Source organism: Cupressus sempervirens, chromosome 8 (genome assembly GCF_028749045.1).
Source record: "Cupressus sempervirens isolate cs-2001-9-10 chromosome 8, ASM2874904v1, whole genome shotgun sequence".
Lineage (NCBI taxonomy): Eukaryota > Viridiplantae > Streptophyta > Pinopsida > Cupressales > Cupressaceae > Cupressus > Cupressus sempervirens.
In genome coordinates this window covers 283,100,625-283,115,573 of record NC_143125.1, presented here as the reverse complement: position 1 = coordinate 283,115,573, position 14,949 = coordinate 283,100,625, and positions in this window count along the sequence as shown.

The following is a 14,949-nucleotide window of genomic DNA, read 5'->3' as shown; positions in this document are numbered from 1 at the left end:
AACAAGATAATCATCAGTTCACGAAATCATTATGAAAAAAAGAACATAAGAAGTAAATATACCTAATTGAGTGTTCCTATAGGATCCTCTCTCTATTTTAGGGTCTCCAATAGGGCTTCATGATCAGTATTAGTAATAGTGAAAAGTTCTTTCACTTTGGTCTTCCTCGATGTTTCAACAACTTCACATTTGTTGCTATAATAAGATGTAAATATATGAGAATTATTTTATGCTTTTGATAGTATTTGAATGCAGAAATTCCATTCCTTCTAAGCATGTATGTCCCCAACCATGTTCTAGGAACAACAATTGAACTAGTAGGATATTTGAATCCATCATCATTTGTGATCAGTTGTGCAAACTTTTGCTTACCTCTTACACAAATTCTAACCAATAATTTGATTTCTCATCATTCCCCTATGGTACAACTAATGCAAAGACATGCCTTGGCTAAAGAAGATCTGATAGCTAGTTATGCTCAAGTGAGAGGTGACCTTCCTTTGTATTTGATTTTTTTTAGAAATTGAGAGTCTTGATCTTGGGGTGTAATGAGCTTCATGTTCATCCTACTCGGTCCATGGAAAACCTCACAAATCTATAGGTTCTAGATTTATCAAACAACAAGTTTGATGGAGGAATACCCACTAATCTTGCTAATCTCTAGGTATTTGAAAAGCTAGGAGATCCAAAATTGAGTGGAAACACATTGTATGAGGACTTATCCATTGCAATGAAAGGAAATGAGTACAAGGTGCAATATGTAGTTGTTGGAATATCTTATTGGAAAGAATTATTTTGAGAGGGGGGGTGAATCAGAAGTACTAGCTTTTGACCTATGTTTAAATCTTTAATAACATATCTTTGAAATGAACATGCATGCATACAAACTTTAAGCAATCATGAAAAAAAAAAATGCATCGCCACATAACACTTGAGATTTTGGTAACCCAGAAACCCTCCAAGAATAAGAAGGTAAAACTGGGGTGGGGATGATACCCACAAAATCACTACAGTAATAATGTTCGACCACTTCTGATGGTCCGCCCTGTTAAAGGCTTGCCCTGTTAAAGGCTTTACACTGTATCAATAGTGACCTAGTTAAAGGATTTACAAACACTTTACATAAAGTGTTACCCTATCAAAGGATTTAATCACCTATTTAAAGGATCTACAAAATAGCTGTTAAGCTAACCTATCATCATAGGATTTCTTTTTTAATACAATGGCTAAAGAGTATTAGGTATAATAAACCTGATAGCTTACAATCCTTGATTGTTGAATACAAGCACTTGATCTACTTTCTTCTAATCTTGATCCTCTGAGATCTGATACTCATTTGTATTCCCTACTTGTTCTGAATAACTGGATATTTAACTGCTGATCTCTTCCTCTAAGTCTTTTACTTTGAACTCTGAACTCCACTAGAGTTTTCATTCACTCCTTCATCAATCTACATGATTCAATGAGATTTTTTCTTCCTTATAAAGACATTCAAAGACTTAGGGTTAGACATGGATCTACAATCCATATTGAATCTCTAATTCCCACTCATTCCTTGCACTTTTATCATCGATTGCATGCCTTCTCCATTTTTCTTATTGGCTACATGTAGATTGCATAGGAAATATAATTGATTTGATCTTATCACTTAAGTAGTTCAAGATTCGACATATGTCGGCCATGAGAAATGGTTTACATCTGAGTTTGTGAAGTTACAAACTCATATGTTGATTCTAAGTTACTTGACACTTACTGATTCCTGATGCTCGACACCTTCTGTAACTCGGCTCCTGTATTGTTCCTATCTTGCTTGGCATCATTTATGACTCAGCACTTGAGTATTGCTTAACACTTGGATCATGCTCAACACTTGGATCATACTTGACACCTATAGTCACTCGGCACTTGAAGGCTGTTCAGCACTTGGAGATCACTCGGCACCTGATGGATTTCCTGACTCGATACAAGCTGTGCCTCGGCATACATAGTGTACTTGGCTTCAATGTAGAAAGTGGTTAAGTGTTTTGGCACTCAAGTGTCAAAACCATTTTGAGACTAACAGTAGTGACATCAAATACCATACTTGATTTTTCATGTAACAATCTCAGTGAAAGGATACCCGAAAGCATGGGGAATATGAGTAGCCTGAGATTGCGGGATCTATCTGGAAACCATTTGGAAGGAGAGATACTAGACTCTCTTAGGTGGATATCAACTCTAGAGCAGCTAGATTTGTTTCAAAACAAGCTAGAGGGGAGAATTTTGGAGGATTTTTCTATGTTCACAAAGCTAGCCTCATTGGATCTATGTTCCAATAGGTTTTGTAGACAGATATAGAGAGGAATGCAACTACAATCATTCAACACCACTTTATCCCAGAAGAACTTTCCATGCTTATGTGGGGAACCTCTAGAGGGTTGTAACTTGAAGAATAAAACTCCTCTACTCCCATCCACAGAGGGTGCAGGAAAATCAATATGGACTATAATAGATGAAAGAGTCTACATGATTGTTGTGGGGATGGGCTCTGGGATTGCGTTTGGTGGAACAATATGAGGGATTGTATGGTGGAACAATATCAGACTTTGGTATAACATGAAGTCCCTCAAAATTAGAGCATTATATGAATTTGTGGATTCTAAAACATGTAGCTAGAGTTTGAAGTATCGCCCTCATTTTACATTTCACTCATCCATGTCCATGTCCACATTTGTCATCACTAGCTAGACATTGTTCTGTCTATTCTTCAATTTTCGTATAGCCCACTTGTTGAAAAATTTAATAGTTTCCCTATTCCTTGTTAGATGATATACTAAATAATTAAAGATAAAATAGTACAATAAAGCATGAGAAGGGCACTATCTAAATAGCCAAAAGTTTGCACCGTTTAACTTTTTGCTATTTACCTATGCCAGTCTGTTTGGTCAATCTATTTACAATAAGGCATATTATGTCCATAGAATTTTTATTACTTGCAATGCAATGACAAGACATGTTAATTATCATGCAATGATAAACATACATTAACTCTTAGGAGTTATAGAAAATTTCTTTTCTGTTCTTCTTCTTAAAATTTCATAGAAAAAATTATATGTAGCTTTATTTAATTTCATAGTTTTTAAGAAACAAATTAAAACTTTTTTTTGTTAATGAAGTTATAGAATTTGTATATTATATTATGTTAATAAAATTATTTTATTTAATTCATTTAAGAAATATGGTTCTATTTTTTTAAAGGTAACATTAAGCTACAATCTAGCTTAAGAGAATTAGGTTAATGTTTTTAATTGTTATTAAACTTCTATAAAAAAAATTTAGCATTAAAAGTTATTTCAATTTACTCAAGTCTTTTAAATTTAAACATCTAAAAAATTTAAAACAAATTAGGATAGAAAAATAATTTTATAAAGTTTTAAAAGAGTAATTAATTTAACTTTGCTTGCTTATGAATCATGTGCTCAAATTTTTTACATAAATTTGAAGTTAATTTTATCTAAAACAATTTATTTTTTTAATACTATATAATATTTTTTTAAAGAATTTTCTAATATAATATAATCTATTTATTTTACTTTGTTAAATTAATAATTTTTAATACTAGATAATTTTTTTTTTTAGTATATTTCATAATATAAATATTTAAAATAAAAATAAATTATTATATATAATAAAATAAATGATTACACACACACACACACACACAATATTATTTAAAGTTAATTAAATAATATTTAAAAAGTTTTTTAAAAACTTGAATTATTAATTAAAATAAAGTTCTTATACAATTTTAAAAATAAAAGTGTAAGAAAAGAAAATGAAAGAAAAAAATTAGAATCTTATGTTCTTATATTTGACTTCTATTATGAAAATTGTGTAATAACTCTTTTTAAAACATGATGAAATTTATTCTATACTAAATTCTTACAAAATTTATGTATGTTCGGATTTGAAATATTTTTAGATGGTAATAAATTACTTTTGAAAAAATTGAATAAACTGAAATAACTTCAAATTAATGTTAATCAAATTGCATAAAAAATTTTAAAAAGATGAAATTAATACAAATTCAACAACATAAAACTAATTATCATTAATTTAAAATAAGTTTATTAAAATCAAATAACATATTGTTAAATTGACAAATTTAAATAAATTTAACAACAAAAATACAAATTAATTCATCTTTAAAAACTTAAAGATTTAAATAAGATAAAGCTATTGTATTATTTTTTCTATAAAATTTTAAGAAAGGAAAATGAAAAATAAAATATTCTAGAACGCATATCTTATATTTCATTGTTTTCACATTTTGAAAGATAGGGAGAGATTAATACACCTTGTCATTGCATTGCATGGTAATAAAAATGTCATCGATACAATACCACTTGATGCAACCAATTTGACGAAGGTAAATGACATTAGCTATCAACGAGTTCAAATTTTTGGCTATTTAGCTAGTGCCCATGGGAAGCACATATTCTCCTTCCAAGCTTAGAAGTGCTCTACATATACTATATTGTGTGTGAGTACTAATACATTCCTTTTTTTTAACATATTAACTATCGATCACACCTTTGGGTACAATGGGTGTGTTGAAGTGTACTAGTATTTTATAGATTAAAAATGGTAGCAATTTATTGTTTTATTTGGCTGTGAAAATTTTATTGCTATCTATTAGGTAACATCATTGAAATCATAGACACATCTCTATGGGGAAATGTACAATGTATTTATAAAAATACAAAATAAGTTGGTTATATAATATATATATATATATATATATATATATAATAAGTTGTAGATATATTGTATTTTTTACAATATTCACATTCGTTTTTGTTCATTTACTTTGTGTTGTCTAGAGGAGTGGTGGGTTTAGGCATGCTGAACTAGTACAAGGGCCATTACAAGATTTGTAATGGATGGAACGTACAATTGACTTGGGTCCATGTTGGTACTTCATCTTCAACAATTATGCCGAGTCGTTCATATAGAGTGAAGGCTAAATATGTGCCTTGTGGGCCCCATTTTTGTACAATCTATTGGTTCCATAGGGTGTTGGAGATGACTACAAACCATGGTTTCATAGGGTTTTGGAGTAGGCTACAAACTATAGATGGTAGATACATCAGTGGTATTGTAGGTCTTGTAGACCAATAGTATTGGCCTACGGCATGTGAAGCATATTTTCAATCCACAATTGTCTTGTTCCTTGTAGGAGACTAGTGTTGATATTGACACTAGTTGGAACATTATTTCACTTGTTATATGGTGTAATTTTGATTGAGTGCACATTATATAGGTTTTATATGTTATTATTATTTTTATTATAAGGAGCATTTGGCTTTTACATGTTATTAATCTTTTTTTATTATAAGGAGCATTTTTCTGCTATTCCAATAGACATTTCTTCTTGTTGGAGGTTGTGGAGGTCCATGTGTTTGAAGAATTCATTGGTCACAAGTGTTCTTATGTGTTTGAAGAATTTGTTGGTCACAAATGTCCTTATGTGTTACATATATCTATGTAGCAAAACAAGGTGAGTAACTAGTTGTAGCAGAGGAAAACTATAGTAAAATATAGTAGTATAAAAATGGAAATGTAGAATTGTATTAAAAGGGAATCTTGTGCAACAAAGCCATGTTTGTTAGTACTCTCTATTTGTGCCCAAATTAGTAGATTAGGTTTCATATGGAATGATGATTCAATTATGGTAACTCCTAATAGCAATTTTCCCATTGACAAGTTCCACTCTAAATGAATGTGAACCACTACAATTTTGGCTCTGCAAAACTAAGTTTGGTAGGCGTATATCTCACACCTTAGAGGCCTTTTTGAGAAGATAACTTGGGTGACCTGGGTATGTAAAGGAAATCGATTAAGAAGTTGAGAAATATTTTCTGGTATGATATGTGAATGTATGATGTATCGATGATCTTTGTAAACTTGGATATGTGTCCTTTTTGCAATAACCATAAAAACTTAGTATAATAATCAAAAGACCAGTGCCTTAACCAATGGAGTCTTTACCATTATTCTATCAATCATTAAAAAAATTTAAAGTAAGCCTGAGATATAGACAATAAATCCCTTCAAGAAAAATTGTTATGAATTTAATGATATATGAATTGTTGAATACTTAAGTAATTTTCAATACTAAGTCTTATTGAATTTAACTCTCCTCAAGAGCTATACAAGACAACAATGTAGATCAGCTAATCAATACAATATTATTAATTTACAAACATTGAAATAACTTACTGCATTCAACCAATTGAACATTCAATTAAAGAAAACTTAAAATTTGATCTGAGGAAACAAAATGAATGAGGCAATAATGATATTAGTGCCAAAAGATCAATCAAGAACTTGAAGCCCTTGTAGTGAACTTGAAATATTTGACCACAAATACACGTTTTATTTGTGAATACATATAACATAATCCAAGGTAAACAGGATAGTGAATTGGTTACAAAATGAAAAGGTGTGCCCTTTTGTTTACAAAATTTATCATAATCGGCGAACTAATAACTAACTCTGATTTGTCAATCAATCAACACAAGTATATAAGAGAAAATTTTTCATTAAGATTAATCTAATGTCGATTCCTCAATAAAATCATTGCATTGTCTTATATGCTCTTGATATTTATCATCCTCAAGCAAGTTTACATCATAGATCACTTCACAAGCCCTAATCTCAAACTAAATCATCTGCTTAATCTGCTCACTAGTTCTAGTCATCTCCAAATTGTCATTCCTTAATGCTCCCAAGGCCTATTGCTACATTGCATGGAAAATTATCATCCATGTTTCCTAATTGATAGCTTTTCCATCTGTGTCATGCCAGGATAGAACTTCATGCTCTATTACCAAATCTTAAAATAACTTGAAAGTGGTCTTGATTAATTTATCTACCTCTTGAATATCTTCCTCCTCTACAAGATCACCCTTTTCTTTGACAATCTTTCAGTACATCTCATTATGCTAGACCGTCAAGGGTTTTTACTCATTGTATAAATCTCGAACATGTCCTAGTTTGATGAACAACATTCTAAAATGAATTTTTAATATGGAGCAAGATATTTCCCTTCTAATCAAGTATACATCCTATAGACTTTTATTTTCTCCCTCCATTCTCTTCAATTCACTCTTCAAAGCATCATCAGGTGATTGAATCATAGACAGTGTTGTTGGCTTTCCTATTTTCAGCAAGCTCTCATACATTTCTTTCTAATTGTCTCTACCAAATTTCACTTGCTTCATGTGTGACCAATTAAACATGGTCATGTCTACTTGTATAGTTGCTAATTTGTTAAGATTTGTTACCCCTACTTTCGAGGTCATTATATGTCCAAAAGCTTGATCAATATCAATAATATATGGCCTCTTGTGTGGAGGATAGAGGGAGCATAATAGCATAGAGCTTTCAATAAATTGAAGTTGATCATAATAATAATTAATAATTAATTATAATAACCTAAATTTCTAACCTAGGTTGCATCATAATAATTAATAAAATAATTAATTATTATATGCCTAAAGTTTAGCTTAAGTAGACTAGAGTTAATTAGGAAATATCTAATTACTCTAACACCCCCCCTTAAGAAAAACATAGGGAGTAGCTAAAAACCTAGAAACTACTACTAAAAGTAGATTTGGGTCCTGCCAAACAAGGCTTGATGAGGTACCCAAGCACACCTAAATCTTTGAAAAGAGGAGAAATAGCAAAAACCACATGGAAAAAACCCTACTCCAAAAATAGAAGGACTGAAGAACTGAAAAAGCCTCCAAATTAGGGAATGGCCCAGAAGATAGCAACAAAATATGATCATGAAGAACACACTAAAGAATATAGAGGCTAAAAAGCTCTATCAAAAGTAACTATTGATCTAAAAAACCTTCACTGAAATAGAACCCAACCAAGTAGAGAGGATTGTAATCTACATCAAACCATGAAGTATACAAACACAAACAACTGAACTCTAAGATTTAGATGGCATGAAACACCAAAGCCTGAAGAGATGATCAATTAAACTAAGGAAGCATGGGAAACAATAAAAGAATCCCCTTGAATACAGATAAGGTTGAGGTGATAGGTGACTTGAAACATGGGCCAAAAGAACTACAAGTCAAGGAACCACAATCAAGATGCACAAAATAGTATGTATGTGTACTGAGGTGATCAACCTTAGACATGTCATGAGGCTAATGTCACAAAAGGGACACTCACTGGACAAAGGAAGATGGAAAACAAAGAAAAAACATCAACCCCCCATAGCACTTCAATCAAAGTAGTGCATGTACAATAAGGAACAAGATATGATGAATCCCAAGGATACAATAATTTGCATGAGTTTCCTTAGATGAAACTACTTGAATCAGAAGACAAAGTAAGTCAAAATAACTAAAATGAAAATATATATGCAAAAGGACACTTTATCTCAGTGTGTTTGTGAAAATGTGTACAAATGATGTCTAAATAGACCAGAATAAATATAGGACTAATATAATAGATAGTACAAGTCATGATGAATCATATAAAGTAATGAAATTAATCCTCAAACCTGAAACAACCAAGTTATCCCATAGAATGCAAAAATGTAGAAAAATGAATAGAATGTGCCTAGAGTAGAATCTAGAAAAACAACCACCATCACTGAAAAGAGCTCGGAAAGACCTTACCAACAATATAAAGAATTCCCAAATCAGAGATTGGATGCTCAAGATATGTCTCCCAGAGTGCAAAACTATACCGCTGACTTTGATAGTAGAAGAAGCTATTAAAAAAGCATCAAAATTAAAAATCACATCTACCACTGTGATGGGCTTGGAACTAGCTTTCCATCGATATCTTAGTTTTTCAACAAGTGGAGTGCTAATGTTTGTGGGGTAAAAAATTTCTTCCATAATTAACATATAGGTCATCTATAGTTGGCACAAAAGTTAAAGGCGTCTCCTCCCATCAAAACTCTTAGCAAGGTCACACCCTTCACATTAACAACCACACTCTAATCTCCACTAGTGGGACTTCCATTTACATAAGGAGAGATCTGAAGGTCATGATGAGGTGCAGGTGATTGAAGATGAAGTGAGCCACTTTTATGAGAACTTTGGCCTAATGAGACTACCATTGGCATATGGTGAAGCTCGATGATCATGAGGAGGTGAAGATCATTGCAGAAAAGATGAGTGATTTCTATAAGAACCTCTGCAATAGGACTTTGATGATCATAAGGAGATGTTCATGGTGTTAGCACTTTGAATAGGAAAGCAAAGAGTTTCTTGGAGAATTCTTGTCAAGATTGCCTATTCCAATGCCATTTTGAGGAAGAAAATAAAAACGCATGTGAAAATAGAGCACGACCTCCAAAAAAAAGTAGAGGAAGTATAATTTGGCCAATATAAGACCTAAAATGGCAACAAGAGTTCTATGCAAAGTCATTCTCTACACCAACACTATGCTCTGGAGCATTGCAATGTTGATCTTGAGAGAAGTGACCAGATCCACATGAGCCCAACACACCATGTGAAGCTAAAACATAGGCTCCACCATGAAAAAATAGATGATGCACTTTTAATTTCTTTAACCAAGAAATATGGTTTTAAAAAAAACCTCACCTCGGTTTGCATGCCCAAGTCACAAAATACCTTGGGTACAAATTTTATTTTATTAAATTTGTATGTTATTGAAATCTAAGGCAAAATAAAATAAAATTTCCCAAATTAGATGTCTGATTTTATATGGTATTTTATCCAAATTAGATGTCTAATTTTCCCAAAGTTCCCCCCCCCCCCCCTCCCCCCAAATCCAATACAAAACACTCCTAAAAACTAAAATCCTTTGAAAGAGAAAACTTAGATCTAAAAAATGATGTCAAATTTCTCACAAACAGAACTAGGGCATGAAGATTGAGAGCTCTAATATCATGTTGAAGTTGATGAAAGATCAACCCCATAGCTCCCAAGAAACACCTACATGCAAACACCTATCACAAAAAGAAAGGAAAAAAGCTATGGATGCAAGAACTGCCAAATCCATAGATGGGACATTCTTGATGAGAAAAGAAGAGATTGCTATTATCAACAATGAATTGATCTCAATTAATGTTTACAGTGAGAGATCATCCTTATAAGGGAGATCGAAGCCCTAAAAAGGTCTAACCTAGGTTGCATCATAATAATTAATAAAAGAATTAATTATTATCTGCCTAAAGTTTAGCTTAAGTAGACAAGGGTTAATTAGGAAATATCTAATTACTCTAACATCATCTTCCACAAAACTATAACCAATGATCATATCCTTCACACCCTGCACATCCAATTTCAAATCCTTCTTTCAAAATTTAATTAGACTATCAAAGATATAGGATGCACTCAAATCCTATCCTTGCAAAATAATGACTCCTTCCTCATTAAGAAATTGTCTCTCTCTTGCTGGAGTCATATTCTCCACTTCCCTCTTGATATCCTCCTTCAAATTAGCCATCAACTCATTTTCATTTTATGAAGTGATGTTTTGAATACTCTACCTTAACATCTCAACTTTGTAATTTTACAAAACATAAATAAATTCTTTATATTTGACCAAGTCATCATCACCGAAAAACCTGCTAGATTCAAGGATTCTTTCATCCTTTTCAACATCTATTCTATAAAGTATATGAACATCATATTCCAATTCTTGATGTGTTGCCTTGTCTAGAGTTCTAGTCAATGGAACAGGGGAATCTAGAATATACTTTATGTCATTTTTGAATTTCTCCAATTCTTGATGTCTCTTCTCTTTGAGCTCTTTGTTTCATTCCTACAACTTTGATTGAACTTCCAACCATTCCATATGCTTCAAATTCTCTTCATCTTCAATGCTCAGATGGACATAGTCTCCCAATTTTTTTGACTTTCTATAGGTATGGATATATCCTTCAAGATCATAATGGGTCCATGGATCCATAGTGTACATATGATATTCATTTTGTAAACTTTCCCTAATTTTATCTTATGACTTGGTGGCACAAATAGTAAAATCTCGAAAGGACAAAGTGGTAGGGAGAAAAATTTTCTTCCTTTACTTCTCTCCAAAATGTTGTTTGCTTGATTCTAACATTTTCCTTACAATCTACAAATAAGAAATTCTATCAGGTACTAAGACTGGTAGTTTGTATGGTTTACCCTCAAATCCAAAAACTCTAAAACATGTGAAATAATCATATGCATACCAATCACCCCAATTGTGCTTAATCTTTTATCCCAACCCATTATCCTTAGGTCTTAGAACCCTTTTAATGTTAGGGTTGATGGAAGGAAAATCTTGATGTCCAAATAGAGTATATAAGGGCTAAGACAAAATGATCTTCAAAAGTAAGATAGAAAGACACACAATATCTATATTCCCATATTGAATTCCACATTTGAACTAGCCTCTCCTTGGATTTTTTTTTTTCCATACATTTAATTTCAAATTTTCATGCCATAAACCTCTCAATTGACCATAATACAAAACCATATGCATCAGCAAAAGATAATGTCTAAAAGTAGGGCATTCAAAATCATTAAAAATAACAAAATAAGAATGAATATTGTCAATAAAATAATTAGCATGATCATAGGGCCCTGGCTCCATCATTTGAATTTTAGATGCCAGTACCATTGGTTCAATCTCCATTAGGTCTGGAACTCCCATTCGTCATACTTGCTTACATGATTGATATGTCATGTCAAGGTATGTCTTGAACATGTTAATATTAAATGGAGGTCCATCTACTATAGTCAATGGTTTCCTAACAACCTTTTGCAACATTAGCTTCCACTACATGTAGAATATATCTAACCTCTCTTATTTAGTTTTCAACTCAGTAAATGAAAATTTCTTTGTGGGACCATCTATTAATATGGAAACTTCATTTAAGGAATCAATTGAAATCTCCACAAATTTCTCCCCCAAATTTTCATAGATAAACATATCATCAACATTATACTTAATGGTAATAACCTTCAACGATTCAACATTTACGAATACATTAAAGATGGTCAGTTTCCCTAAATTCATCTCCCATGGATGAAAAGTAGGTGTTTTGTGATTTCTCCTGACATAGTATTATAGGAAGACTTCATAACCCCTTTTTCTAGTGTAGGAACCTCCTACTTTACTGTGTTTCTCTTCTAATTTTTCCAAAGAAGTCAACTTACTTGTTTTGGATTTGGTCTTGACAAAATCCATTTGTTTTATCAAGTCTTCACTTAGCTTTCTAGGTGAAATTTCTCCTTCCATTCTCTATTTCTTCTCAGCTTTACCGTTCTTCACCTTCTCAACCTTCCTTTTCTATGCCAAACTAGAACTCTCCATATTTTACTAAAAAATTCTTTATGAATTAGACCACTACAAACTCAATGTACTAAAAGAAAACCTTACCGCTCTATGAAATTATTTGAATTCAAAATGCAAAATGATTATTATTTTTGTACAATGCACCTTATATGTGTGTGCATTTATTTCCCACCATGAATCAACACCATAAATATTTTGATCATTGCAATACAACATACACTGACAGTATTCATTTCCTATCATTACTTCCCCACCTTATAAAATATATTGAAATATTTTATCACCAAAGGTTCCAATGAAAAACATATGTACACCTTTGACCACTATGTCTTAGACCCTAAATAGTGATTCTATTCTTTTTTTCAAATTTATTGTTATAATAATGTTGATAACCCTATCACTCATCATGGTTTCAAAAACCCGTTATCTCTGAGCTTTGATGGATGGTCTTGCTATAGGGTACAAAAATCAAGAGCTTTAGTCTTTGTTGTAGTTTCTCATACTATTGCTATAGTACATAGTGATATGTAGATGCTCATCACTTATCACAATGTTCATATTTCTCCATGTATGATCCACAATCAATTTTGATCTATTGCTATAGGCAATAGCGATCACCATTGATAATCATACTACTTTATCACTATAGAACGTAGTGACCAACCAATCTTATCACTAATAGCTAAAACCAAAATCTTATTTCTTCAGTTCTCGATGATTTCTAAAGGTCATAGTGATATATCTCTCTTTATTGTTCATCCCTATGTGAATAATGTGTCCTCTTTGCATAACAATAGACTTGATTGCAATATGTTATAGTGATATCTCACCAAACTTTTGAAAATGACTACTTTAACATTACTATAGCATACAACGATACTTGGTGCTTCATCATTGTAGTGATAATGATACATGAAAATCACATATCTCACATAGTTTCAAGAAAATCAAAACTAGGATACATTAAAAAGGATTTCCATGTGATGAGTAAGCCCTAGGAATGCATTTTGGGATAGGCACCTTTGGTTTAGATGGTATATTATGATTCCTTGCAAACACAAAGAAATGTAGTAAGTGATTCTTTTATTTGATCACAATCATAAAATCAACTTAGGCTATGAATACAATCCTTGAAATGATACATAATTTGCAACATAAAAATAAATCAATGAGATCAACTATAATCAAGGAAAATAAAAGGTGGAAAATACCTTTAAAATACTGAGTTCCACCACTCTCAACTCAAGAAATTTTTACATTTTAATTGAAGTAATTTAGGCATAAAGTAGTATTCTCTAATTGAAAGAAACCTTTTCTCATATTCTAAGTATCTTGATTGGTGGCTTTCTTCTTTTAATAAAGTATAGTCCTTTGAATTAGTTGAGTTTTGTAATGGTGAAGAAGATGTTTATTACCTAGCTTGGTTCATTTTAGAGTTGAAAAGAACATGTGGTTGGACATATAGGTTATCTCTTGTCTTATTTTTCATTTAGTATTTTAATAGTGACAAGAATTTGGATTCTAGTTTTGTTTGGAGAAATGGTGATCATCAGTTTGTGTGTTTTACTCTTCTTTAATAAAAATAATAGGAGTTTTCTTGACATCTTTCTATTATTTAGTGTGAAGTAATTGGGGAAGCTATTAGAATAAGTTGTAAGAGGTATTGTACTATTTTTTTTATCGAGGTCTTCTAGAATATCATTTTGGCTATTTGGTGCAAGAGTACAATTCTTACAACTAAATCTCTTTAGCTAGGAGCCAAAGACTAAGAGGTATCCATCTTGCCAAATTCATCAGGGACACAATCTTGACATTGTCCCTTTTGATTTTGGAACCTTACACTCAGCAAGACATGATCTCTGGTACCTTTCAACTTCACCAATAGACAAAGAGCCCATTGACAAACATTACACTATATTTGTTTATAACATTTTTTATATTATGACATATTTAATATAAGAGTCAACACATCCTATATATGAAGGATAATGGATAGACTTGATATGTCTTGACCCATCTTCATATTTTGTGTACGATGTATATTGATGTGAGAGAGAAGAAAAGCATATGCAAGTTTGAATTAAATAAACATGGCTTCATAAAAAAAGCACTAGTGTAGGCCTCAATTTTTCAAGTAAATTAGCAATTGGCAGCTTGGCTCAAGTCAATATGACATGAGGAGTAGAAGGAATGGTAGGCAAAAGACACGGTACTAGCTTGGGCATTGAATTATTGGGGGTAGGCTTGGTACTAGCTTTCACAACACCTCACTTTCTTGTCATGCCTATGCCTTACAATTTCATGATGCCCTGAGTATAGTGGTTTCTCTTGTGAAAGCTCATATGCTACTCAACAAAGGTGATGAAGTTTTTTTGACAATTAATGACTAATAACTTTAAAAATAAAAATAAATTAAATCAAAGTAATAAAGAGAAGATAACAAAACAAGGGACAAAATGAAAAACTATTAATGACTAATAAAATAATCCAAATAACAAAAACCTAAAGACATGTGCCTATGAATGAATGGGTACTATGTTTAAAATTCATATATATTTGTATATGAATAAATTATATAACTAATATATAAATAAGTACAATAAGTTTTAAATTATATATATA